Consider the following 27,521-nt stretch of genomic DNA (forward strand, 5'->3'; position numbering starts at 1 on the left):
AAAATAAAACATAGAACCCCGAAGGGTATCAACATCCTCATGCATACATATAGATAAATACACGTACAAACACCTAGATTTTGATACACCCATGTATATATATACACACATATATACACATATATACATACATAGCCACAAAATGCTCACATACAGTTATAACATGTTTACATTTATACTCATACACGCAGTTATATCAACACACGAACCCTAAACACAAACTGCCATGTACACTCCGCATATTATACCCTACGATTGTTATTATGCTAAAACTAATAATATTAATCACACTAACTATATTCATAATAATAATTTTAATAATATTAATAACATTAATGACACTAACACTATCAATAATAACAAAAATAAGACTGTCAATTGGGAGCTTTAGAACCTGTAGACCCCAATCGGATACGGGTGTCAATAAAACACACACACACACACCACATACACACACGCACATATATATATATACTAGTATACATACACACAGTACATACATACAGTCATACCATCCACGGGCGCACGCACATATCCTCATCCGCACCTGTCTCCCAATCGCCACAGATATATACAATACACACACGAGACATATAGACATATAGACATCAATATACACACGCGTATATACTTACATATATATATATATATATATATATATATATATATATATATATAAATACCCACCTAGATATCCCCTCACTCACAACGCATAAATACACAGCCATACATGTACAAAACACAAAAACCTTTTTTAATAAGAAGGAACCTTTTTACTCCGGTAGTGTGATACCCCCTTTTTTATGAAACAGCGTATTATTATAGTTTACACAGGCGTACATATACGTACATAGCATACATACATACATACATACCCAGACACCCATACATTCTGGTAATTTACATTATTGTAATCCCCGTATACTAGACAGCCTCTTTTAATAGTTAACACACACACACACAAACACACACACACACACATATATATATATATATATATATATATACACCTATATGCATATATAAATACCTACACGTATACAAACATTCACACATATGTACACTGACACAACCTGATACATCTAAAATAGAAATAGATATTAACCCATTCGCTGCATACCTCTTTTAATCAACCCCTAGCCGTTTGTTATTTTTTCGTAAGTTGTACATTTTTTATTACATAAAAATTTATAGACGTGCATAGGTCTATCTTCATATCAAGCAACTACTCATTCAAGATTTATACAGATATACAGTTAGTTAGTATTCTCAAGTTTTTCTGATGTAGCATAATGGACATGGTGAGTTCAATGAGTGGCAAGTATTGGCCCTTCTAATAATCTTCCATTCTATCGTAGGTGTTTATGTTCTCTTACTAATTTCCAGTAGTATACCGATAAGGAAGTGCCCTTTTCACATGTTTGATTATTCATTGAACGTGTGTGATGATAGAATCTATTTTTCAATGTCATTTGTGTACTACTTATGTAGACTCTTTAATCCCTTGGGTTCTCTGCTGGGAATATCCTAGCCTGATCTACCACTGATGGGGTTAGACATTCATTTTTTTATGGGGCATTCCTTAGGTTTTTGACAGTTACTTTTATTCACAGCTGTGCTATCACTAATATATACAATTTCTTTATTAATCATCCTTAAGATTCTTCGATTATGTTTTTTATGATTCTTTCCAAGTTATCACCACAGCTATAACTTAATTTTAATGCATTTTATTAACGATATTATGTAACATATTATTTGGTGGGAAATGCTTCTTAATAAGTTGGAAAAATTTTGTACCAAGTTTTGTTTTCAGCATAGTATTGAAGGGGGTTTGAACCTACTACGATTTCTAGATCTATTTGTGCTAACATTAGTTACTTTATATTTTATATCTATGTCCTTATGGCCACTATTTTTTAAGTGAGGCATTATAAATAACTTTGCAATCATTAAAAGTTACTTCATCGGATGAGTTGCTACATATTCTACTTTCAATAGATAACGGTATATGTTTAAAAATGGATGGTGGATGGTTAGACTGTCCGTGTATATAAGTAGGGTTATCGTTTTCTTTCATATAGTGTTTATAAGTGTTTAAATCAAGATCTAAAGTAACGTCAAGGAAGTTAACCTGTTTTAAGTTTGCATTAACTTCGATTTTTAGGCCAAAACCATTCATGTCCCTATGGATTGCTCTCTTAACCTGATCACAGAAAATCTTGTAGCGTTTCTCACTATTATTAGCCCATAATATCCCTCCCCATCAATGGTGTTTTTTTTTGCTAAATTGTAAATGATATAGAGTCCAACGAGATCTGTTGCTTCTGCAGAGTCCAGCGATCCCATTGATACCCCGTAAAAATCGTTTCACCCATTTTTAGCCCATAGTTCTCTATTATAGACCAGAACCGTTGTGCGGCATTTCATAATGATTTGTATATATATATATATATATATATATATATATATATATATATATATATATATATATATATATATATATATATTATTGCCTTGTGCCTCATACTTGTATGCATACACCCTAGTTATCCAACGTTGCCCCATTTAACTAAATTGTCAACTTAGTTATTTATCTCTTTATCTCCATTATTTACCTTTTTGATTTTGATTTCGATTTTTAATTTTTCTTCTTTCTTTTTCTTTTTACTTCACTCTTCATCCTTTATCCCTTAAATGCATTTCATGTGTTATTTTTGTCATTGCCTTTATCTCTATCCCTATTTTTTTTACCTTTTAGCTATTATTATTATTATTATTATTATTATTATTATTATTATTATTATTATTATTATTAGCAATTGTCTTACACATGTTCGGATGCCCCATTTAACTAAATTGTCAACTTAGTTATTCATCTCTTTATCTCCATTATTTTACCTTTTTGATATTGATTTTTTTCTCTTTTTTTTTCTTTTAACTTCACTCTTTCTCTTTTTATCCCTTAAATGTATTTCATGTGTTATTTTTGACATTGCTTTTATCTCTATCCCTATATTTTTTATCTTTTAGCTATTATTATTATTATTATTATTATTATTATTATTATTATTATTATTATTATTATTATTGTTCTTCATCTACTTATTATTATTATTATTATTATTATTATTATTATTTTATTATTAGCTTTATCATTATTATTATCATTATCATTATTATCATTATTAAAAAACAAACTTTACTTTATTGGTTATTACTATTATCATTAATTTTATTATTAGTAGTAGTGGTTGTGGTAGTAGTGGTGTTATGTTTTTATTATTAATAGTAGTGGTGGCGGTGGTGGTGGTAATATTAGCAGTGGTGGTATGTTTTTATTATTACTGTAGCTGTAATGGTAGGTGTTGTTTTTTGCTGTCATTGCTATTGTTGTTTTTGCTGTTAATATTATTGCTATTGATATTAGTGTTGCCATTATCATTGTAGATTTTATTTCGTTTGTTGTTGGTGGTGGTAATGGTTATAGTGGTGGTGAATGAGGAAAATGGTCGGGAGGGGATCATTGACCTTGGTGGGGAACCCTGCTAGAGATACTGTCTCCATAAAACTATCGGTGGCAGTGTAATCTTAAATTTACTATCCCCATTTATGGGAGAATATCAAATCAAAATATTAAAAATAACGGCGTGAATGAGGCTAGAACATATTGTGATGGTCTAACGTCAGGTAGGTGTCCCACTGGTCAACACGGTGGGTGCTGTCGTCATCATACAACTGTTAGAAATTCTGAGTATGTGGCTGGATATTGGGAGAGTTAGAATTGCCAGAGAGGGTCCCAAGACACGAAGGGAGTTGGAACAGGAAATGTAAAAAAAAACGTGGACGGATGAGGAAAGAAGAGTACTGTGGGAATGCTTTGTAAGAAGTGGAAGTACGAAATTTGATGGATATATCCGAAAAGTGAAGGAAGAATGGGTCGAGAGGAAGAGCAGCTACAAGTGTCGCGAGTGTGTATCCCAGTTAAAACAAATTAAAAATAACAACCTACTTTCAGTGATTGCAAGAAGGTTAGGAATGAAATGAATAACGAAACTAAAATTGATGAAACTAGCTCTGATGAAAGAACTGAGATAGTGGAAGTGCAGAAGGGAAGTGTAAGCGATGATGGAAGGCGGAAAACTGAGGAGGTATGGCATCCTATGGTTGGGGGGTAATGAGAAAGAGTTTGAAGGCTCTCAGGGAGATAAGAGCATTGACGCTGAGACAATGAAACCAGTGAAAAGAGCAGCTGTATGGAGACGTGGTGATGAAGTTCGAACTTGACTTCTGTAGAAAAAGAAGTACTTCAGAAGTTAAGAGAGGTTCTTCTTACCGACGATATTATAGAGATTCCAAGTATGAAGAGTAGTGATAGGCCGAAGGTAAAACACGATGTAAAAATAATTCAAGGAGTAATTAACATCGTCATCAGAAAGGACATATCGATTACGGAACTTAACAGGCTTCTGTATGCAGCATCATACGTTATTGCGAATCGTATTGGCTTAATACAGAAGAAAAAGGGAGAAATGAAGGATAGAAGGTGACACTGGCAGAGGCTTGTTGAAGAAAGTATTAAACGGTGGCGGAAAGACATTGGTAGAATCAGAGAAATGAGAAAAGGAGTTATACTAGGACAGAAAGTCAAGGACGAGCAATAAAGGAGGTATAGATTGCTGAAAAAAGGAACGATGAACGTTCTAACAATGTTGAAAGAGAAGGTCCACACCGGTGGTATGAAAATTAGGAACTTTATTGGAAAAAGTGTTGCATTTCGGCAGAACAACCTTTTCCGGAACACTCAGTCTCGAGTGATGGGCTTCTGGTTTAAACAGTTTCCATGCCTTTAGACACCTATAGCTGCTGCTCTGCAAAGGGGTGTAGAGTCGACAGATGTCCCTGATTGGCTTGTAAAGGGAAGAACAACACTGATTAGTAAGGATTCTGCAAAAGGAACAGATACTAATAATTATAGACCAATTACATGTCTGCCATTGATGTGGAAACTGTTGGCTGGAATATTTGCGGGGAAAATTTATGAACATCTAGAGAGTAATGGTGTTTTTCCTGACGAACGAAAGGGGTGCCGGAAAGGCTCGAGGGGTACTAAAGAGCAACTACTAATTGATAAAGCAATAATTCAGGATGCGAATAATAATAATAATAATAATTATAATAATAATAATAATAATAAGAAGAAGAAGAAGAAGAAGAAGAAGAGTCTGAGCGTAGCATGGATCGATTCAAGAAAGGCTTATGACATGGTTCCTCATTTATTGATACGTGAAACACTATCGATGATTAAGGTTGCTGAGAATGTGGTAGGGCTTTTGGAGACAAATATGGCTCAATGGAAAACAGTGCTGACAGCAAACAGAGAGGAGATGGGTCAGATTGGCATTAAACGTGGGATATTTCAAGGAGATTCGTTATCGCCACTTCTTTTTGTAATGATAATGATGCCACGGAGCATCCTCTTGAAGAGAAAAAAACTGGGGTATAACTTTTGATCTGGTGACAGACGCCTCAACTATCTACTGTTTATGGACGATTTGAAAGGAAATGGAGAGACTGGTAGAACTTGTGGGGATATATTCAGAAGACATTGGGATTGAGTTTGGGATTAGTAAATGTGCGGTGCTGGTGATGAAAAGAGAAGTAAATGTTTATTCGAATGAAATAGTGCTGCTAAATGGAGAAATTGTGAAAGAAATAGAAGATACAGGATATAAGTACTTGGGAGTGCTGGAGGGTGTAGGCATCATGAACAGAGAAATGAAAGAAAAAGGCACGAAGGAGTATCTTAGAAGAGTGAAACTAATTGCAAAGTCGAAACTGTATGGAGGAAACCTAATGAAAGCAGTAAATGCATAGACAGTCAGTGTTTTGAGATACAGTGCGGGAATTTTAGAATGGGCTGACAAGGATTTGTATGTCATGGATATAAAACAAGAAAACTTTTAGCAATGTTTGGTATATTTCACATTCGAAGTAGCGTAGCAAGGCTGTATCAAAAGAAAAAAGATGGTGGGAGAGGATTGAAAAGTGTAAAAGGTTGTGTTAGAACCGAGGAGCTGTCGTTGAAGGAGCATGTGGTTAGAAGTGATGAGTGGATGCTTAAGTTGTGGCCAATGAAGTGGAGGTATGTGAGACCAAGGCTGATTATGTTAAACGTATGGATAGAGAAATGGCAAAGGAACTGGCTAGGAGGAAAATGCATGGAAGGTGCTTCCAGGATATAGCAGAAGTGGCTGATGAAAGATCATGGCAATGGCTTAGAGCTGGGTATCTGGCTAAGAGTACTGAAGCTTTTGTTTGTGCAGCACAAGAGCAGACATTAGAAGCACGATTGTTAAAAAAAAGTAGTTCTAGGAGAGGAAGTTGCTGCAGAATGCCGGATTTGTGGTAAGACCTCAGAGTCAATTGCGCACCTTGCAGCAGGGTGTAGGAGACTAGCCCAGGGAGAGTACCGCAACAGACATGATCGCATGGGACTCTGGATATTTTGGGAAGTGTGTAAGTGGGTGGGGTGAAGTGTGCTGGAAAATGGTTTGAGGAGGTGCCTGATGAAGTGAGAACATTGAGGATGGCAAGGTAGATGTATGGTTGGGCAAAAGTCTCATAACAATCAATCAATTGGAACATAATCGTCCGGATTCGGTCGTCATTGACAAGGTCTAAAAAAAACTGGCAGATTGTAGACATCTCAGTACCCTGGTAAAGGAATATAAGAGAGAAGAAGAATGAGAAGTGGAGCAATTATGCTCCATTAGCCTTGGAGATAAGTCGTATACACGGTGGTGAAACACAAATAATCCCGGTCGTAGTTGGTACACTAGGAGTAGTATCAAGTCGTCTGGAAGGACAATTGAAGAAAACTACTAATCCCCGACGTTTTAGGCGGCCTTCAAACCTCTGTAATTATAGGTACCACCAACATCATTAGGAAAACCGTTGATCTTTGAAGCTCCTGGTTTGGAGCCGGGATTAAGGGAAACCCTCTGGAAATGAATCCCATCCCTTTCCAGAGAGACGTTCATAAATGAAATCAGAATTATTAATATTATTGTTGTTGTTAATAGTACATTCCCTCCCCTATTACTCCACCACGCCAATTTTCCACATCCAAAACAATATTGACCCTTTTACACACCTCAAAAGACTTTGACACCCTATCTTTTTACCCAAACCAAATCCCTGTATATCTAATAACAAAGAAAACCTAGAATTATTGCTACATATTACCTAATATATATTGGTATTCTGAAATCCATGATAATAGCCTTACAACTACCCACCCGGCCCCACCCAATAACTTGCTAACTTAACTCACTTCCGAACCCTCCCTCGCCTCACTAAATTAAAACCCTGGAACAGGACGCCCCATGTAATCCCTAATGTTCAACCCTGCTTAGTATATACCCATTCGCCCTTTTCCCTTAAATCATCACCATAATACCCTCCCAAAATTATACACCACTTTATAGTGCTGTTTTCCTCTCGGTTGCATCGGTTGACAACTGTCCCTCCACAGATAATAGACATCTTACACGCCGATAAAATAGAATTACCACCCATCCACACTATACCTCCAATTTTACCTTAAAATATAGACCACATACATGTAAGACTATGATAAAGACCCTATAAACCTTTCTACATCACGCTCTATATAATAAGCTCCCCCTTTATTTAGAATTCGATAAAACTCCCCCCAACATCATATATAATTTTGATTGATCTATTTCGTTCCCAATGGATCCCACGCTAGACGCCACATCTCCACTACGTTACCTAGCATCTTCTCTACTCTTCTGATGAGAAGTATTAAGCTTGGCATAAAGAGTCCATTTTATCCCCCAAATAATTGTCTGTATTCCCTTATTGAATAAATGAACCAATCTATATTCACCAATATATAGTTTTTGTGACTTTATTTCCTATTCCTATTGTTCTCCTATATAAGCTCCAATGATACCTGTTGAAATTTATATTGTCCAGATAGGTCTCCTCTTTTAGAATTGAGGTCACTCTTTTCTTCTAACGCATTAAGCTATATATATATATATATATATATATATATATATATATATATATATATATATATATATATACATATATATATATTGTGATATCGACGAGAGATCTGAACAGCTATCATGTGCATACCTACCAGACTGCTATGCTGATTTTTTTAAAAAATGAAGATTCAAAGATTGAATTATTGGGATTATTTAATATGCTGTTGTGATCTTAATTATTATTATCGCAACATAGGGCTGATGTAACTACCGATCTTCTTCAGCTTTACTTGTCGAATTCAGAACTCATTTGGCTACACTTGCACGGAATTCCGACCAAATTGAACAATTTACTTATTAGACTGGGTAGCATGCTCTAATTAAAGCGACAAGCACCCATGGCATAACGGATAACGTATTTGGTATAATTCATTTCTACGTGAGATTTTCTGGAAGTTGAACGTTCAATCTTCACTGCGGGCAATAATCAGAATTGTATTGAGAATTAGTTAAGAATTCTAAGCAGTCATTTTTTTATGAAATACATGGGGCTCTGTTCAAAATTCTTGAATGTGTCAGAAAGATTTCTGAGTTACACAAACAACACCTGAAGTCTGAGGTGACATCGGTTGTTTGCATGATAAAAATTTTACAGATCATTATATATTTTTATTTGATCCCTTTGAGATTGGTAATTTGTGTATTTAACTTTTTATACGCGGACTTTTATCCTCATCTTCATAGTTGTACTTGCTGATATTGTAGATTGATATTTGAACAATAATCTCCGCTACAAATAGATTCTCCTTTTTTAGGCGACTAGGTGTGAATAATCTAGAAAACAGATAATTAGTTGGCAAACATGTGGTGAGACAACAACGATGGAAGGCAATACAATCGAATCTCAGGATACAGCATTAAAAATTACTAACAAAATGCAGTACATATAATACTCATGCATATAATCAAATAACATCATTTATAAAACCGTAAGACGGGGCAAATACTGTAAGCAGTGGTCAGAAAAACCATCGTATTTCACATCTTAACCTAAAAAAGTATTCTACGGTCACCGTATTCCAAGGTTCTACTGTAATTACTGGGAATACAGTAAATACTATACATTCCTATCGTGTTGCGGTTAATCACCTTCAGCAGGCTAGACGATGAGTTGGCTGAAAAGTGGTGAAATAATTACAACTATGAGGATGAGGATAACAATTTGCAAATAAATAAATACAAATTATGTATTTTTGTGTTTGCAAAACGTGGTCAATCAGAAATGTTCATTAACATAGGCTTAAAACGACTCTATTTCCTGGATTCTGTGCTATCAGCGTAAATGACAAAATCAACAATCTTCTCCATTTGTCCTTCCCCAACATTACTTAAGGTTCTTTCTGGCATACAGCTCAACCTCTAGAGTAGTGACGATGGCTAAGTAGTTAACAGTATTTCACTTCATGTCTAATTCCGCCCTCCTGGGGAGGCAAGTAAATCTACATTATGTAATATCCTTTTAAAGGGGCTACATTTTCTACACATTATAAAACGATTTGTAAAACAGAGAGTAGAGGGAAATTTAAAAAAATAGCATAGTTTTGGTATTTGATTTTGGTTTGATATTCAAATATAGGTCTGTCATTGAGATTCAGAACAATTTAGAATTTGACAAAACTAAAAGAAATACGATTGAATGAAAAGCATTTCAATTTAAAGATGAAAGACACGCTTTTTGTTATTAAAATAATTTATGTGATCAAAAAAATAAAAGATTAGTTTCTAAGCTAAACTTAACATTGACGGAAATTGGAGACCATTATGAATGGTACGATAAAAAACAGTTAAAACAAACACTGAAATCAATAAAACGGATTGTACATCTTTTTTTTTTTTTCGTTTTGAATTAGAAATTGATTTATCAGATGAATTCATCTGCAATTTATGTTAAATATTTTGTACCCTCCTTCAGTCTTTCTCCTATTAGGCTTGAAAGCAACAAATTGAACATAAACTGCGGACATAAAAATAATAATGAAAAGAATTCTAGTTTACGAGAGTAAACCAAAAGAAAATCAAATAATAATGAAATGGAACTTAAAATATGAATATAAAATGCAAAAAGGTGATTTCCATCTCTGAAAAGGAAATCAAATAAATCGATTGGCAAACTCTTTGCATTTTATGACTGTTTGATCTCGATCGGCAATATGAAATCAGTAAATTGTCAGATATCATTTTTATGTTTCTTCTGGCCTTCCATCTAATAATTCTTCAACGTCGATTTTGCTTTTTCTGTTTTGTACTTTGTATTGCAAAACCATTCATTTTGATTCCGGTTTGCATTTGTTGTATGAGTGCATTTAGCTGCATAAAATAAGTATAAATGTGGACCAAGTGTACTTTGAGTACTCCAATTAGCTTAGCACAATGGTTATCACATGACACCATACATAACGTCAATCAAAAGCAACACCTTTCGAAATATGTATTTCCAAATTAGCTTTATCGCATAATTATTTTTTCTTATTGTTAAACACTAGCGATTAATTAGCTAGTTTGGATTTTTACAAGTGCCACATTTATACATGTCAGGATGGCTTTAATCTGCAAACAGAATTGACGAGTGAAGTGAAGTTAAAACGTAGTAGACAAGACAAAGACGAGCGATGACATAACTCACATTTTTTTCGTGTTCAGCTGTCTCCACGAAAGCATGCGAACGAGACACGACTAATAAATGTACAGTAATCTAAGGCGAATATTGATTCGATGTCTATACGTGTGCGTCACTTATTCATTAGTTAGTAAGTTAAGAAATAAATAATAATGCTTTGTTTAGTCTATTTCTCCTAATACGATTCGCTTCAATAAAACATTGAAGAAACCCCAGCAAACGTTTACTTTTGCCTTTCATGCATGAGAAGCTTTATTTGCCCAAGTTAAAAAAACGAGAAGATTGCACACATAAGAGGACCACGGCACACACAGGAGGAACAGAAGCGACGATGCGAAGAAAAAAAGAACCATTTCTAAAAACCTCACATGTATATATATATGACTACATTATACCATGCAAATCTCCTAATATCTCAAAATTTAATAATAACAAAAATGTTTCTATGATGCTTATGGATTAAACAACAATGATAATTCTTATTTGTTTCTTTTCTCATCTATCCTTTTGAACTGGCAGGCTAACGATCTAATCTACTTATCAAGTGTCAGCAGGCACCTATCATATCTCTAAACATTTTCTACTCTAACGACTCTCTGTCAGACACATAATAGTTATACAATTAAAATTTCTTAATTTATTGAAAAAATCGATTCAAACTGTTTCAAAAGCATTTTAGTATACTTTCACTCATCGTATGCATTTTTGTTTTATCGAATGAGCAATCGTTCGATGATTGAGAGGGGGATATTACAATTGTAGAATAGAAGGAAGTATTAATAATTACATGCACATACTAACTGCATATAAAGGATGCCAGAATAAAACATATTGCCGGGCAGAGAGTTTAGTCACATACTATTTAAATACATGCATTCTAACCCTTTCTCTTGTTATGTTTTTCCTGAAAGACGTTCACTTGTTGGATTTATGCAAGCCTAAAATACATCTATTTTCATCTATAAAAATCACAGATGAAAATAACACTCATTACTAAAATAAAAAAAAAGCTCAAAACATAAATAAATTAAGCTTATCTTCGTAATTCCAAATAAATTAAATATAAATTATTTAAAATAACTCAACATTTAATAATATTCTTATATTTTCTTTGGGCAGGCTTTATTCACTCTGGCCAGACTGACTGCTATATTTTATTATTTTGTTCTTGAAATCAAAGTGACAATTACAGTCAGTCCGAATTCTTCGGATCAAGACTTCAAGAGCTCAGAGTCGATTAAATCTATAATTCCAATATTGCGGAGCCTTCAAAATGTTCACTATAGCCAACCCTCATTTAAAAGCCAGATTTATGTCTTTCATCATTGTATCGGATTCCGCAACAGTGATATGGCCGATATTATCCTGTTTTTCTAGCCAAACAGTATCTTCAAGTGTCACAGCTCTTATTTCCTATAATACCTCTAATGCAAAGCTGTTAGCGTCACTCCATACTACCTATTCATGCCTTTTTCTAGATGCCATTCTCCATTTACGGGGTCCAAATTTTCACTTCTGCATGGATTCTTATATCAAAAGAACATTTTTGATCAATTGAACTCCTCCGAAGCGTCTGCCCCCTTTTAATAAGATTGCATACAGTTCGCATCCATCCAACTATAGAGTAAGGACCAGGTAAATTTCCACATACAGAAAAAAAACTCTCTTGATCAAGCAGTCCTTTGCTTCGGGGATCTCATTTCATCGTCCAAATATCAACTTTTCTGCCTTCGTGTGTCGTAACCTTAAATAGCAGGAGTAGCCATTTTTGTTCATCCTCTTCCTGAAACGAAGGACACATTGTACAATGTAAGGTTTTTACTGCTTTTTCATCACATTTTACCATTGTGCGTTGAAATAGTTTACCTTTTTATTCTGAAAACAAAAACAAAATATATATATTGGAAAGCAAAAGAGCTCATCGTTTTATTCTCTTTAGTTTTTAAATGGAAATATCTTCAAGTACAGTTTTTAAATTGAAATATTTTGAAATAGAACTATCCTCATGTACAGTTTAAAATGGAACTATCTTCAAGTACAGTTTAAAATGGAAATATCTTCAAGTACAGTTTCGGAAACGGTTTTCCGTTTAAAATAAACCGATTGCCCGTTTGTTTGCTATTAGGTGAAAGTTTTTAGTTTTATTTTCGTAGTCCCAGATGAAAAGATATTTTGTTCATTGAGAATGCTACTCTGTTGTCAGATACACTCCATGTGTAATTACTGGTATTAAAAAAAAACTACTACTTGTATTAGTGGCTATTTTAAAATTGATTTTCTTCGTATCCACTTATAGTGAAATGGCGCTCTTTCTCGTAAAGTTTTTGTGAATATCCTGTTCGTGAAGACGAGTTCCTCGTCGCCAAGTTCTTATGTTCTGGAAGATTAACAAAAGAAAAACGGGGACACGTAGAAAAGTAATTCGTATTGAAACAAAACCGATTGCACAAAGATCAAAAATACTAATACGAAGGTAGTCATCCCATAACGAGAATCGATAACTCGTATTTTGTTGTATGGAGATGTCCTCACAGGAATAATATATGTTTATCTTATTTGAGCAGGTTCCATGAAAGTGTATGTATATAAAGTTATCTTATCCGTCATACAACAGATCAAACTCTGGTATCAATATGAATTCGGAACACTATTCTCGTGTTATGTAAACCATTTCTCACATGCAACAGGAGAGGACACGCTTAAATGATGACATGCATTTTAAGCGTATGCTAACATTGAAGTGTGCATGTTATCTGTGACATAATTGACAGAAACCTTAGAATGATCATTTTAATAATCCCCTCAGAGGTTTTCCATATGACATGGCTAGTTTATTACCTCAATTTGGTTATTTATAAAATTATTTCATACTTGTGGGAGGGAGGAGATGGGAAACACTAGAACCTTCAATAATCATCAACTCAACAATAATTTTGTTCATATTATTTATGTTTTTCTATCTCACCGTGAGTGTTATTTATACAACGTTTAGAACAATATAACATCCGCTTTTATTCAGGTTTATCGACGCGAGTCAGGAAATAGTTCATTCAAACTCGAGGATGGCTTGTTGCACTCGGAAATTTCGAACATACCACGTCTATAATATCATACGTGAGAAATAGTGAATTTTAGGTATGGGCCGTTTCATAATCTCAAAATAAATCCAGCAAAAACCTGAAAGCCCGTCATGCTTCTCTGCGGAATGTGCTGCTTCCATTACGCACAGAAATCACTTTTTCCGTTGCTTCCAACGTACTGAGATTAAAGTTGCTTTAAGGACTGCCGGAAACCACTGTAAACGAGTAATGAACGTGACAGAGTTGTATACTCAGTCCCTCAAGTCCAAAGTGTCTGAGCAGGTGCTTAGTTTTCATCAGTTTTGGAAAATAGCAAACATGGTCCTGAACAGAAGCGTGCGCTCTATCCCAACTATGCTCAATGGGCATGAAACAGAGTCGGCATCAGCCAAAATCAACCTCTTTGCAAAAAAACTTTGCAGCTAATTCTTCCCTGTGTGACACAGACCGCCAACCCCCCATATTTCCTCATGTATCAGTAAACACGCTATGCGACATAAAAATCTCTGTACGTGATGTTGCCAAGCTATTCCAAAAAATTGATACCGATAAAGCATCTGGGTTCGACAGCATTCCAATTATAGTGCTGAAAAAGCTTCAGTTAAAACTAGCTCCTATATTTACAAAGCTGTTTAAGCGTTATCTTAAGGAGCTTTGCTTCCAAACACCCTGGAAAATCTAACTGGTATGCACTATAAAAGAATTCAGGTAATCATGCATCTCCCCTTTAGTACATACCTATATGTCTCCTGTTGTCATGAGTAAATTACTTGAATCTGTGTTAAATATAGGTGAAGTCAGCAACCTCAGAAAAAGTAACCATCATAGCGATATGCAATATGGTTTCCGTTCTGCTAGATCTACAGCAGATGTGATAACGGTTATTTTTCATAGGATTAGCGAATCTTCCGATGGAGGATTTTTTTTCTAGGGCAATTGATCTTGACATATGAAAGACATTTTGTTCTAATAGGTTCACAAGGGTAGTGGTTGATGGACAGAAATCGGAAGCTCATAGTATTAATGCTAGAGACCCTCAAGGGTACATCCCGGGTCCAACTATCTTCCTGATCTACATCAATGATCTCCCTAAACACATACTTAAATCATTCGTTGACATCTATGCTGATGACACGACCATCTATGGCCCAACTCTTTTCCTGATCTACATTATTTATCTTCCAAATGACCTCCGTTTATTATTCGTAGACATTTATGCTGACGACACTATAATCTATAACAGCACCTCAAAGGCTGTAAACGACGTAGTTCTCTCTGATTCTTACTCCTCTGATCCTGAGCATAGGGAAAAGTGTTTGGTTACTTTTGATGCATCTAAAACAGGGCTTCTATCTTTGCATCATCAATGTTCTGACCCCCATCTGGCATCAATTGAAATTAATGGCTCTGGTTTTGGGAAGGCCTCATGTTTTGACAAGCTGCTGGGCTTGATATTTACTACTGATCTGAAACGGAACACGTATATCAAATCCGTTGTCAAGGTGGCTGGAAAAATGGTGCGATCATCCAGTATGTGTCTACCTGCTGATGAGGTTATCTACAAAGAGTCAGGTACGCCCAAGGATGGAGTATTGTTGCCACATCTGGGCAGGAGCTGCGAGAAACAGCTTATACTTCCTTGACAAAGTTCCAAAAACATTCTTAGCCTAGTGACGGGATGAAACACACGTATAGTTGAAAATACTATTAATAATTTCTCGCATTCTTTATCTGTGCCTAAACCTAAACGTAGATTTCATGAAAAATATTTTTTTCTTTAAACTGCACACTTGTGGAACTCTCTTCCAGCTGACTACAATATGGTCGTCTTCAAGTTCAATGTAAACAATTTCTTGATGAACCGTTACCCTTAAGTAGTTCAATGTTACCAAATTTACACTTCCAACGATGACTATGATATTGTGTTTTTGACCACTGTCCACCTCTAAACACTTATCATCGAGTGACCTTTGGGCCTTGATACGTGGTGATTCATTTGTAAAAAAAAAAAGAAAAAAAAAGAATTGTTATATAATTTAGTAAAGTAGCACTCTCTTATTCTGCCATCCATGACAAGTAAAAATCATAAGTAAAACATGTATTTTTGTTTTGCCCGCACTAGAAATTGAACCTTCATCTCCACAGAAGACTGTAACTCATAATTAAATTTTATCAAGTACTGTATCCACTTCGTAGAGATCAGAACAGTAACCTGAACAATCAAAATAATGCGAATAATCACTCCTAATCTTAAAGATTTCCAATCAAGTATTTTGTTTCTTTTACTCAGGCATACATTATTTGAAGTTTCTTCATTTGATTAGGCTTCACAAAATAAATATACGATGTATATATTTATCGTGTGTAAAACTGCAATTGTAAAATTCTTTAGTTATAGTACTGGCAATCTACGCCTTTATAAAAATCCAATTATTTAATATACATGTTCTTAGTCATGAAGACGTACAACATTTAAATGTATTTATAATACATAATATATAAGTGTTGGGACGATTAATCGCTATCGGAACCAGGGATCGGAAAATATAAAAATTTGGGGGTATCGGGATTAGTATCGGAATCGAAAAAAGATGTGCCGTTGCCAGAAGGAATCTTTAAATTTTCTTTTTCATTTTATTTTGTTTAAAGCAAAAGTTTCCATTGCTGGTAATAATGATTAAATAATAAATGTTCGTTGTTTGTACTTTTATAAATTTTACAAAGTAAGGTATTACATTTTTATACCTTACTTTGTAAAATGTAGAAAAGTGAACTTTGAAGATAAAATAAATTTCAAATTGAACCTTGTACCTTTATTTTTAAAGCCTATAGTAAAAACATTTTGTTTAACAATTTTCATGCCTTGGTTGAAATGCTTTTCTAACTTGTATCGTATCTTTTTAAGATTATATTTTATTGGATTTATTAATTTGGATTTAAAAAAAAAAAGATGAATGTGCTTTTGTATGTATTTATAAAGACTCTCCGCCTCTCTATTTCGGATTGTATTTCTCCTCATACCAAAACTCATTTTTGCAACCCCTCTTTGTATTATTACAGGTCTGAATATGCTCTCTGTTTTAGTTCATGATTCTCCTTACACCACCCCTCTTTTTTTGCAACTCCCTCTTTGTCATACATGTCTGAATAATGAGAAAATATGAATTTTTTTTAACAAAAACTTTAAAATAACATTTTTAGATTAATTTTTAAAAAAATTCTTTCAGAATAGAAAATCTTTACAATTTAATAAGGAACATATTTCATATAGGTTTCATTAAAAAAAATCAGTAGACGACGAGAAAAATAGAAATGAAAATTTCAAAAGGACTCTATACCTGGTTACGCTCAATAGTAGTCCTCGCTAGCGAAAAACTTTGTTATTGTTATTCTATTATTATTATTATTATTATTATTATTATTTTTTAAAACATTTTGTTACCTGCGCTTTCACGCGAGGACTAATATATATATATATATATATATATATATATATATATATATATATATATATATATATATATATATATATATATATATATGAAGCATGTTATAAAATTAATACTCCAATATGAAACATGGAAACAAACCAAAGTATATGTTCATTAACGTTTTGTCTGTAATTGAAACTTTCATTTGCATGATTAATTTGCAAACAATATATAATACCAGTACAATATTTAAAAATATACTTGTCTTGTTTGTAGCATAATATTGATGTCTGTGTTCTACTTCAGAACAGACACAGCGTTTACATTCCAAATGTATGTATATGTGTAGAAAAAGAGGGTCATTAAATCGTAAAAGATATAAAAATGGTATGATGTAATTTTGTTCTTTTGGGAATGAATATGACGTTAATAATTCACGTGATGGATGCTCAATTGTAATGGCATAAGTGTTATTTTAGTTTCATTATGTAGTTGTTTATTATATATTAATTGTTATAAGTATTATTTCCACTTGTGTAATTCCGTTATACTGTATCTACAATAATTTATGTTCATTTAATATTAATTTACTTTAAGGATGCAAATTATAGATACCTCCACGTAGTTTAACTGTGGTTGAGTTTGCAATAAGTACGTATTTAAGAAATCTTCGTTGAAATTTATTGAGAAGGAATTTAACAAATTTAGCTTATTTGAAGTTTAAAGCATGACCCGGCTGTAATAAATGAGAGATTTATGCTATTTTTATATCTATTACATGGGTTCTAAGCATTTTCTCAAGTCTTCGTTGAGTTTTATAAACGTATAATGACAATTATAACATAGGATAATATATATATATATACCTGCATTAGGTGTTTGTTTCGAAAATATTTTTGTAGTTTTAAATGTTTGCTATATAGTGTGTTATGTGATACACATTATTAATTGTAATAATAAAAACCACATAAACTATAAACCACATGACAAAAAATAGAAACACATTTTTTACTAATATAAATAAATTATCTACATTAACCTGAATCAATAAATTAGATCCAATATCCGGAACGTTTTCGTTCTTATTTGACTTATTTAACAATATTTGACAATAACGTTTTCGTATGTATTTAACTTATTTGAAAATATCGTTTGTATTTGATTTATATGACTTATTTGACAATATTTTGCTTTTTTGATAATAGCCGGAGCGTTTTCGTTCTTATTTGACTTCTACCGCTTTTAATCAGTACTGTTTTAAGAAGTTTCATTTTAATCTATTTAGAATGGATTTGACGAATTTGCCTTGTTTGAAGTTTAAAACATGATCATGATCATCTGGCTTTTACCTTTACTCATGTTCTTAAATAGAACAGTTACATCAAGTCTGTTGCCAAGGCTGCTGGAAAATGGTGGGATCCTTCTATTGATCAATTAGATATCTCACTGCTGATGTAATTCTCTATCTATATAATACCCAGGTACGCCCAAGGATGGAATACTGTTGCCACATCTGGAAATGAGTTGCTAGAAAGGACTTGCCCTGCCTTGATAGAGTTCAAAATAGACTTCGTAGCCTCATAGGAGATATTCTTTTTCTCTTCCCTGCAACCTCTCACAGAAGAGATGGTGCGAGTTTGTCTCTGATGTATCGTTATTTTCATGTAAAGTGTTCGCCTGAACTTAAGTATATCTGAAAACACTATCAATAATTCCCCCCACTCGTTATTGTGATCAAACCTAAACGTAGATTCCATGAACAAAGCTTCTTTCTTAGAACTGCACGCCTGTGGAATTGTCTTACGTTTTCCTGCTGTCCAGCTGACTACAATATGTTTGTATTGAAGTCTAACGTAAACAACTTCTTGATGAGCCGTTCTACTTGTTAACAAATTTACTGAATTTCCATTACTAACGAGTACTATATTGTCTAATATCTACTGTACGCTCTTTAACCCTTATCCTCGAGTGGTCATTTGACCTTGGTAAGTTGTGATGCCTAGGTGAAAAATGTTGTAATAAATAAGAGCATAATACACCCAAGGGATTGCTATTTTTATACCTCTTCTATGTTTACTAAACATTTTCTCAAGTCATCGTTGAGATTCAGTAACGTATGTTTGATGCCAATTATAACATAGGATAATGCATGCACCTGCATTAAGTTTCTTTCTTAAATATATTTTTAATGTTTGCTATATAGTTTATTATGTGATACAAACTATGAATTGTAATAATACAAATCACATAACAAACTACACACCATATGACACTAGTAAGAAATACATTTTAATAATATAAATCAGTTATCCACATTACTCTTAATAAAGGAATCTATTTTTTTTTCGTTCTTATTTTTAAGGGAAATGGCGTTTGATCTTGTTGGGGCGCCATGATTTAATATACTTTTTTTAAATTCCTAATACAGTTTCATGGTAAACAACTGATAATCTCTGATACAATATTAGAGCTAGTGTATATAATTGTAAGTAAATAAATTTAGTGTTCGACAGGTATTAATTAATTAACTATTAATGCGACTAATTATTTAATGAGATTAATTAATAACTGATTAAAGTAAAGCCTTGCTTTGCAAGCAAAATACTTTTCCAACGAAGAAATCCCGGTACTTGTAATATAGATTCAAATATTGACATGTCCACACGACTATATTTATAAGTTGTTTGCAAGGTTAATTTCAGAAGTTTCCTGCCGCACCCACCTCTGGTATCAAGTTTTACATTCGCAAGATTTATAATAAAGTTAGATTAGATATTTATTTTGTAGACACTACCGGGAAATATCCGGTTGCCTTAATAACTCGATCTATTTGGCAGATTATGCAGCCAGGCAACGGAGGTGTGGCTTAAGCTGATTTGAGATTGATAAAAATATTTAATAATGATATTTTTTGTAAATGAAATAATTGGTTTAAGGAATAATACTATGAAAGATGGTTAGGGCTTAATATGTGACGCAGTATCTGACCCGGAACTGAATTTCCAAGTACAGCTTATGTGGGAATAAATTCGATGGAAATTTACTTCAATATACGAGTATGCACGGATCCAATCAGAAAAATTAATGTGTCGTGGCGACACCTGGTTTGCCGACGCCCTAAATATATAAGCTCATGTACGAATGATGGAGATGTGGGAGAGAATTCAGTGCAGATGTGGCCAGTTCCCAAAATGCCCCTGACCGCGTCTAAATTACGCCGACTTCGAGATTTTGCTGTTAATATCTCTCGCTCACAAGCTGAAAAACATTTTCGCCACATACAGGGGCGTGCATTAAGTAATGCCCATGACACCGTTATTAGTCTTTCTTTACATAGGAACCACCCAGAGTTATGCGTTTCTCCCATCATTTGATGCAGCTCTGGAGACCATTTTTGTAGAACACCCAAGGTTGGTCCTCCAACTACGACGTGACTTCAGAAATCAAGGCTGCATCATCTGGGAAACGCGTTCCTTTCAAAAATACTTCATGCCTGGGAAGAGGTGAAAGTAAGAGTGGGCAAGGTCAGAAGAGTAGGAGGATTTCATACTCACACTCCCGTGCTTCTGATCTGGCGACATGCGAGTTGTGGACTGGAGTGTTGTCCTGCAGGTGAAGGGCACCTTTGCTAATCTTGCCCCGCCTCTTTAAATAAAAATTAGTATAAAATATTTGAGCACAATAAAGTCAGCGATGTTTGTTGGAGTCTCAAAATTAAGAACTCTACCCCAGAGCGTTAGAGTATCTCCATGGTTCAAGGTAAAAAAAGAAAGGAACATTATTTGTACCTATATGTTAGGTAAAAAAAAACACACACGCAAAAAAATGACGCAAATTCATTCAGTATTACTTGTTTAAAAAAACAAACTATATTGGTGAAATTATCCGGCAGCCTTTTTCGTCATTCATTAAAATCATATGTTTATTTAATTAGCAATAATACTTGATATTATTTTTTTTACAAAATATTTCTTTAATTTTAAACACTTTTTCGATACCTTGTAAATAAACTGCATTCTTCTAGAGTTAATTTTTGTTGAAGTTTTGTTATATTTATTTTACGCAAATAAAAGAACACATCTTATTAAGATGTTATTATTGTGGCAATATTTCACAGTGCCACGGTTGCTAACACACTCTACAGCATGCCCGAGTGGTGAGTTGGCCGTATGCGTAAAGAAATCCATTCCCAGAATTCCCTTTCTAGATCGACCGCTTTCTGTCCGGACCTTCATGAAGTGAGCAGGCATATTTCTGTCTCTCCGTAAATGGGGGGGCACCCCCTCCCTCAACAGTAGTTAGGGTAGGTTAGTTAGTTTTTAAGAGTCTATTGCCTAGGTTAAATTGTAAAAATAATTTGTATATTGTAGTTTAATATATTTTCTGTGAAATAAATAGTTAAGATTATACAATATATATTACAATTCTGTCGCGTGTCGTTTTTGTGTGTCTGCCATAAATGTCTTCATTGAAATATTGAGGCGTCCCTGAGAAAAAGGAAGATTCCAAAGGTAAAGACGTTTCCTGGGAGAAGAGGGAGCCACACTGCCACATCCACATCAGGTATGCTTTTCCTATTGATACTCAGACCCTAATGACTGGCCCATCATCACGTCATCATGGAACCGGGTCTAAGACGATTAGTGTAACTGGTGAAGCCAGTCACATGCCAGTGACAGCCTGATCGTGCTATATTATGTGTTTAGTTTTACTAATAGTTTAAAAAGATTTTAAGAAAAACAAAGATATATCATCAGTAGAAGCGATGAAAAAATTAAGTTGAGAAAATATTAAAAGAATCTATTTTGGAATCAGGAAGTAGCCACCATTTTTTTTTCCGATACCAATTTTGATACCCGGTAAAAGTTCCGATTTTTTCGAATCCCGATGCCGATTTATCGTCTCAACACTAATATATACATACATATATATTTATATATACACACATATATATATTTATATATACATATACGCGCATATATATACATACACGCATATATATATATATATATATATCTTTACAGATATACATACACATACACACATATGCATACATATACACAAACAACTTTATTTCAAGAAAAATAAGAGTCAATAATCTCTCGTCCTCGTGCATAGATTAGATTTCCACATTTGAACAGAGATTAAAAAAAACACAAAAATACTGGATTAATTTACGTAAATCACGGCATGCGGTTCTTTTTTTAATTTAAGTAAGTACATAATAAGGGTAAGTGAATTGTTTGTTTTATATATGAGGGTATATCTGCAGAAGCCCCAGAAGTGTGTCAGCATTTGTTTCAGTGGCTTAGACAACCTAACATTTCCCTGTTTATATTTATGGGAACTGTTTATTTTTATTTACACATATAAAACAATCGCGAAAATTTAACATCGTTTTTACAAACTGCTACTATTAAATAACAATGAGGCTCGGCTGATTTTAATTTTTCAGTTAAACTATGCAAACCGCGTGAGGAATAAGTTAGCACAAGAGACGTAGTGCACTGCTGCCTTTTAAAAAATTGCCCGGCCAGCATTTACCAGTAAAGGCACTTTAAGGTAATTCCCCCCAAACTAACTCATTTTAAAAGAGAAAAGGTAATGGCTAGAGGCATGAAACTCCTAGAGTTGAACAGAGCAAATACTAAACAGACAAACTGATAAAGAAAAAAGGCAACCACATTCCCTCTGACCCGGTCTATGCAAGATTTATTATCCAAGAACATTGGTATTCTTAACGCACGAAAGGAGACACTTTGTACTACTCCTCGTTGCTTTCAGTGTGAATATTATCTAACAGCTGTTACTTCTGTTGGTACTAAACAATTGACTCCGCTTTTGAAATAAGACACCCAGTTCAACTTTATATTCAAATGTTTCCCAATAATATTTTAGTATATAAATTTGTCCCTTGAAGCGATATTATTTTATCTCAATTTACGTAAATATATGGAAATCAGAAATCATTTGAATTTAAAATCGAACCGTTTCTTGTATTTTTATTTGGGGGAAATTGGCAGCCCAACAAGTTCAGAATATCCAAGAGAGTGGGTTTATTCATGCAAAAACAAGTTGTGTTTGCTTTTAATTTTAGATTCGCCTTCTATTAGAAAGGGATACATTGATAGCTTAATTTTTTTGTCTGGTTTTTCTTGTTTTTATTTCGCAACATTTCTAGGTTAGATATACATACGGTCGAAAAGAAATCATTCTCCTCCATCATTATCTTTAGTAGCAAACCAGGACATAAATATGCGACTGGCAATTTTTTATCCACTAGAAATTAATTATATATACTAATAGAGTTTTCTACGTTTCGTAACTCTTGAGATGAGGATCGATTATCCACAACAACTTAGCGTAGTTGATAAAATACTTCGAAAAGATCAGTTGTACTTTGCATTTTTGGAAGGTTTAAGGTCATTATAAACGACACTCTAAATATAACTGCGTATTACTAACTGGAATATATCTGACGGAACAAGACCATGCTATTTCGGTGGATTACAAAAACGCCTTCGTTATAAAATTCCGTGCATATTTCTGAGCTTGAAAGAAAGGTTTACGAGTTTGAAGAGATATGCCTGAAGAAGGTCAGAGGTTGCATTGAGGGAAACGTTGTGAGAATATCTCTCAAGGTGGGTTTAGTAGTCGGAAAATACAAATTTTACTAATAAAATTATTTAATTCAAACTCCAAACAACGCGAAATCAGCTAATTTAAAGAGCTTTCAAGAACGAAAGGTAGAAACATGCTCATTGGCCTATGTCTTGAAAAGACCAAGGCAAAAGATAGGGGGAAAACATGCAGTAGGCAGAACGTTTCTCAAGCTTCTAGCTCTTTTACAGAAGCTACTGAAAAGGGGATTTGTATTACAATAAGGTATCACGACCGCAAATAAATGGAGGTCAATACATCAACGAGTCAAACCTGTCAGGACAAAGAGAGCGGGGTAGAGATCAGAGCACAAATGAGGACACATAACATAATAGAATTATATAGAAAAGACTAATAATATCAACAACATCTGTGAGAAAGATAATACAGAAAAAAAAGTTTACCAAAACTAGTCACGTTTCTGTATATTACCGAAACACTTTAAATGGGAGGGAAAGTTACCAGAACAGACATAACAACAGTATTCTATGCATGATCTGTCTCGTAACTTAACCACATAAATTCATAATAATTATGCTTGAAATTTTATATCTAGAGTATAGCATTATTATACAGTTATAAGGAAACTACTTAACACTCAAATCCCAAAACTGGGATTGCTAAAAATTGTTCGTAAGCAATAAAATCGATGACTTTGCTCGTTTACTCTTTTTTAATATAGCTTCACTTTTAATAGTAACGGTATATGGAAACCGAAAGCAAGAACTTTGCTGAGCGTTTTTTTTTCAATAAATACATGCTTTAATATTCTGTAGTCATAAGATTGAGTTATGTTTGAAAAAAAATGTTCTATTTTAATATTTTTAATTAGCTGTCAGTTTTAACTTTCTTGTATAACTTTTTATTTATCTTTTCCTTCTCATTCTTCTATTGCCTTATATGTCTTAATCTTATTTTTACGCAGGAGCAGAGGTCTTCCGAGAATAAGGGTTAATGGATGTACCGTAGTCAATGGAAAACTATCATAGTAATCGTTAGTAGTTGAAAATTTGGCAAATTGAATTACTTAACGGGACGGTCCAACAAGAATTTGTTTCAGACGACCAAATTGTCCTCAGCTGGAAAACAGGCAAACGGAAGAGAGTTCCACATCCGTGCAGTTCTAAGACAGAAGCTTAGTTCATACTATCTACGTTCAGGTATAGCGCAGGTAAAGAGTGTGTGTATATTTTGGACTAGTTTTAATCACGGTTTAATTGTTTTATTTCTAATGTGAAACATTTTCCTTTTTCTCTATTTTGAATTTTCTTTTTAAAAATATTGCGATAAATAGATCTGGTTGACATATCGGTCATTGATTTGAATTGCCGTATAAACCTCACAAATTGTTTTCAAAACAAACAGTGGCGCTCTTATGTCTGAATTGAATAATCTAAGTAAAATCAACTGCATTGAAATCGGAATTCCAGTTGGAAAGCGAATTAGGAAAACTAAAGAGGAAATTGGTCAACTGCTTGTGCAAGACGTTTAAAGATACCATTATAAATTTTATGATATGATTTTTACTAAAGCTGATGCAATATTTGCCTCCATGATACATCTACAAACTTCCTTCACTGGATTAATGTCGATAGCAATCCTAGAAACACTTGTAACGTAGTAAGGGTATCAACAAGTTGTGGTACGAGATTTAATGACACAAATGGAAAATTCATTTTGTTTTAAAATGAATGTTCCTGTTGAGGTGACACTCGTACAGATTCTGACAATGAACGATTTCTGACGTCTCTTCTCTTTACCAGTTTCTGCTATCGAGGGTCTGGACCAGTGACTCATTGGGAGTTGGGCGTAACCTAATTCCGCCTTTCCAGTTGAGCGGAGTCCCGCTACACCAAAATACGTTTCTGTATTTTTTGTTAATATGTATTTCATTTCACTATTTCTAAGTCTTCACGTTCTTCTTAAAATTGATTGGGACTTAAATAGACTCAATAAATAGGAGTATAAAAACAGATTAAATATTTGGTTTCAATTCAAACTTGGCAGTTGCGTTTTATCTGTTTTTATCTACTAACAAAACAAAGAAACACTTTCAAAAGTTCCTTCAGCTGCTGAGAATATATATCACTGTTCTGATTCGCTTGTGAATATCCTCAAATCAAAAAATGTTTTAATCAGAATTCACTTTAACTTTTCGAATAATGCCTTCACTTTACCTTAGATTCTATATAACCCAACTATGAATTTAGTTTTGATAAAAGCCAAATTGATACAATAATCGCATTGCCGTGTGATAAGAAATAAAGTCAGCTGTGGTACTCTTACCTTCTTAATGCTTTGATTATTTGTTTTATGATTCGTGATGCAATTATGTCGGTAAGAAATAGAAATGATTACAACCTTATTCAAGTCCTGCCTAATCATGAAACAAATTGAGATACGGTGTCAGTTATTTCTGTGAGAAAAATCAAACTCCATAAAACGAGGAACTATAGATTAGGACAATAAAATTACCTTAGTCAAGAAGAAATTATTCTCTACGTAAGAACAAAACAAACGCGAAATTTTGATAGCATAACCTCTATCCACATCTAGTGATCCATAACAAATTCGGGAGTATTGGCTTATAAGCGTAATGAGATACATCTCGCTTTTGATTATTTCTGAGTTCCAAGCGGTAGTGTTTGTCAAAGTTTCGGAAACTGAGAATTTTAGTTTCACTTGCTTCGAGGTTCACTCTGACTGAGAATAGTACTACATTCCAGGGTATCATCATCATCATCATCATCAGTAGAAACAACAGGAACAACAGCAGGAAGGTGACGGTGACTAAGTGGTTATTGAGATGAACTGACGACTTGGATATGCCAAGCTCGTGTCTAATTAATACCTGTTGTGGCAGAATCAACCTGTGTCATGTACTCACACTCTTCCACAATCAATAAATACCGAAAGACCAAGCAATACATTGACCTTTGTTTTCTTATTCCGGCGTTCCTTATAACCCGTTAACAGACTTATAACAGTTCCACAGACACTTTCTATTAAGTAGCTTGGCAAACTTCACATGGTATTTGCTGGAAATACCCGCTTTCTTTCGATAAATAATTCAGACTAGGAAGATATCGGAAAAAGGAATGCGAACAATATCATGTGCTTCCTAGAAAATAAATGAATGATACTCAACAACAACTATAACAACGACACCTGCAATAAAATTTTGTCGTAAAGGTGTTGTAAGTAGCCAGAACTCTGGGGTCGGCAACATTAATCAACGTCTTCTGCTTGGTCTTCCTGCGGTCTGATTTGTAGTGTTGGCATCTGTAAGTTATATTATTTCTTATGTACTCAAGCCAATATATCCCAAGTAGAGTTTTGAACCTAAATTGATACTTTATTTTTGAAGATATAGTTTGCAGGGTGTCTTAAAAAAAGTCAGTGCAAGAATTGAACAAAAACGCCAGGAACAGAATAAGGGAGTTCATCCGCAGTCTAGAGACTCTGCAATTTGTCATGAATAACGTTTATAAAGAGAACAAATATGCGAAGCCTAAAATTTGCATTTAAAATATATTTTTCAGAAATAACGATAGTTTGAATTTGCATTTCTTTTTTAAATGTCTTTATCTGTTAGTCAGATTGTGTTAAAATTACAGAAGGATATCATAACAAATGAATAACTTATTTA

The sequence above is a fragment of the Euprymna scolopes genome, chromosome 17 (genome assembly GCF_053919585.1).
Source record: "Euprymna scolopes isolate OS-2025 chromosome 17, ASM5391958v1, whole genome shotgun sequence".
In the NCBI taxonomy this organism is placed as follows: Eukaryota; Metazoa; Mollusca; class Cephalopoda; order Sepiida; family Sepiolidae; genus Euprymna; species Euprymna scolopes.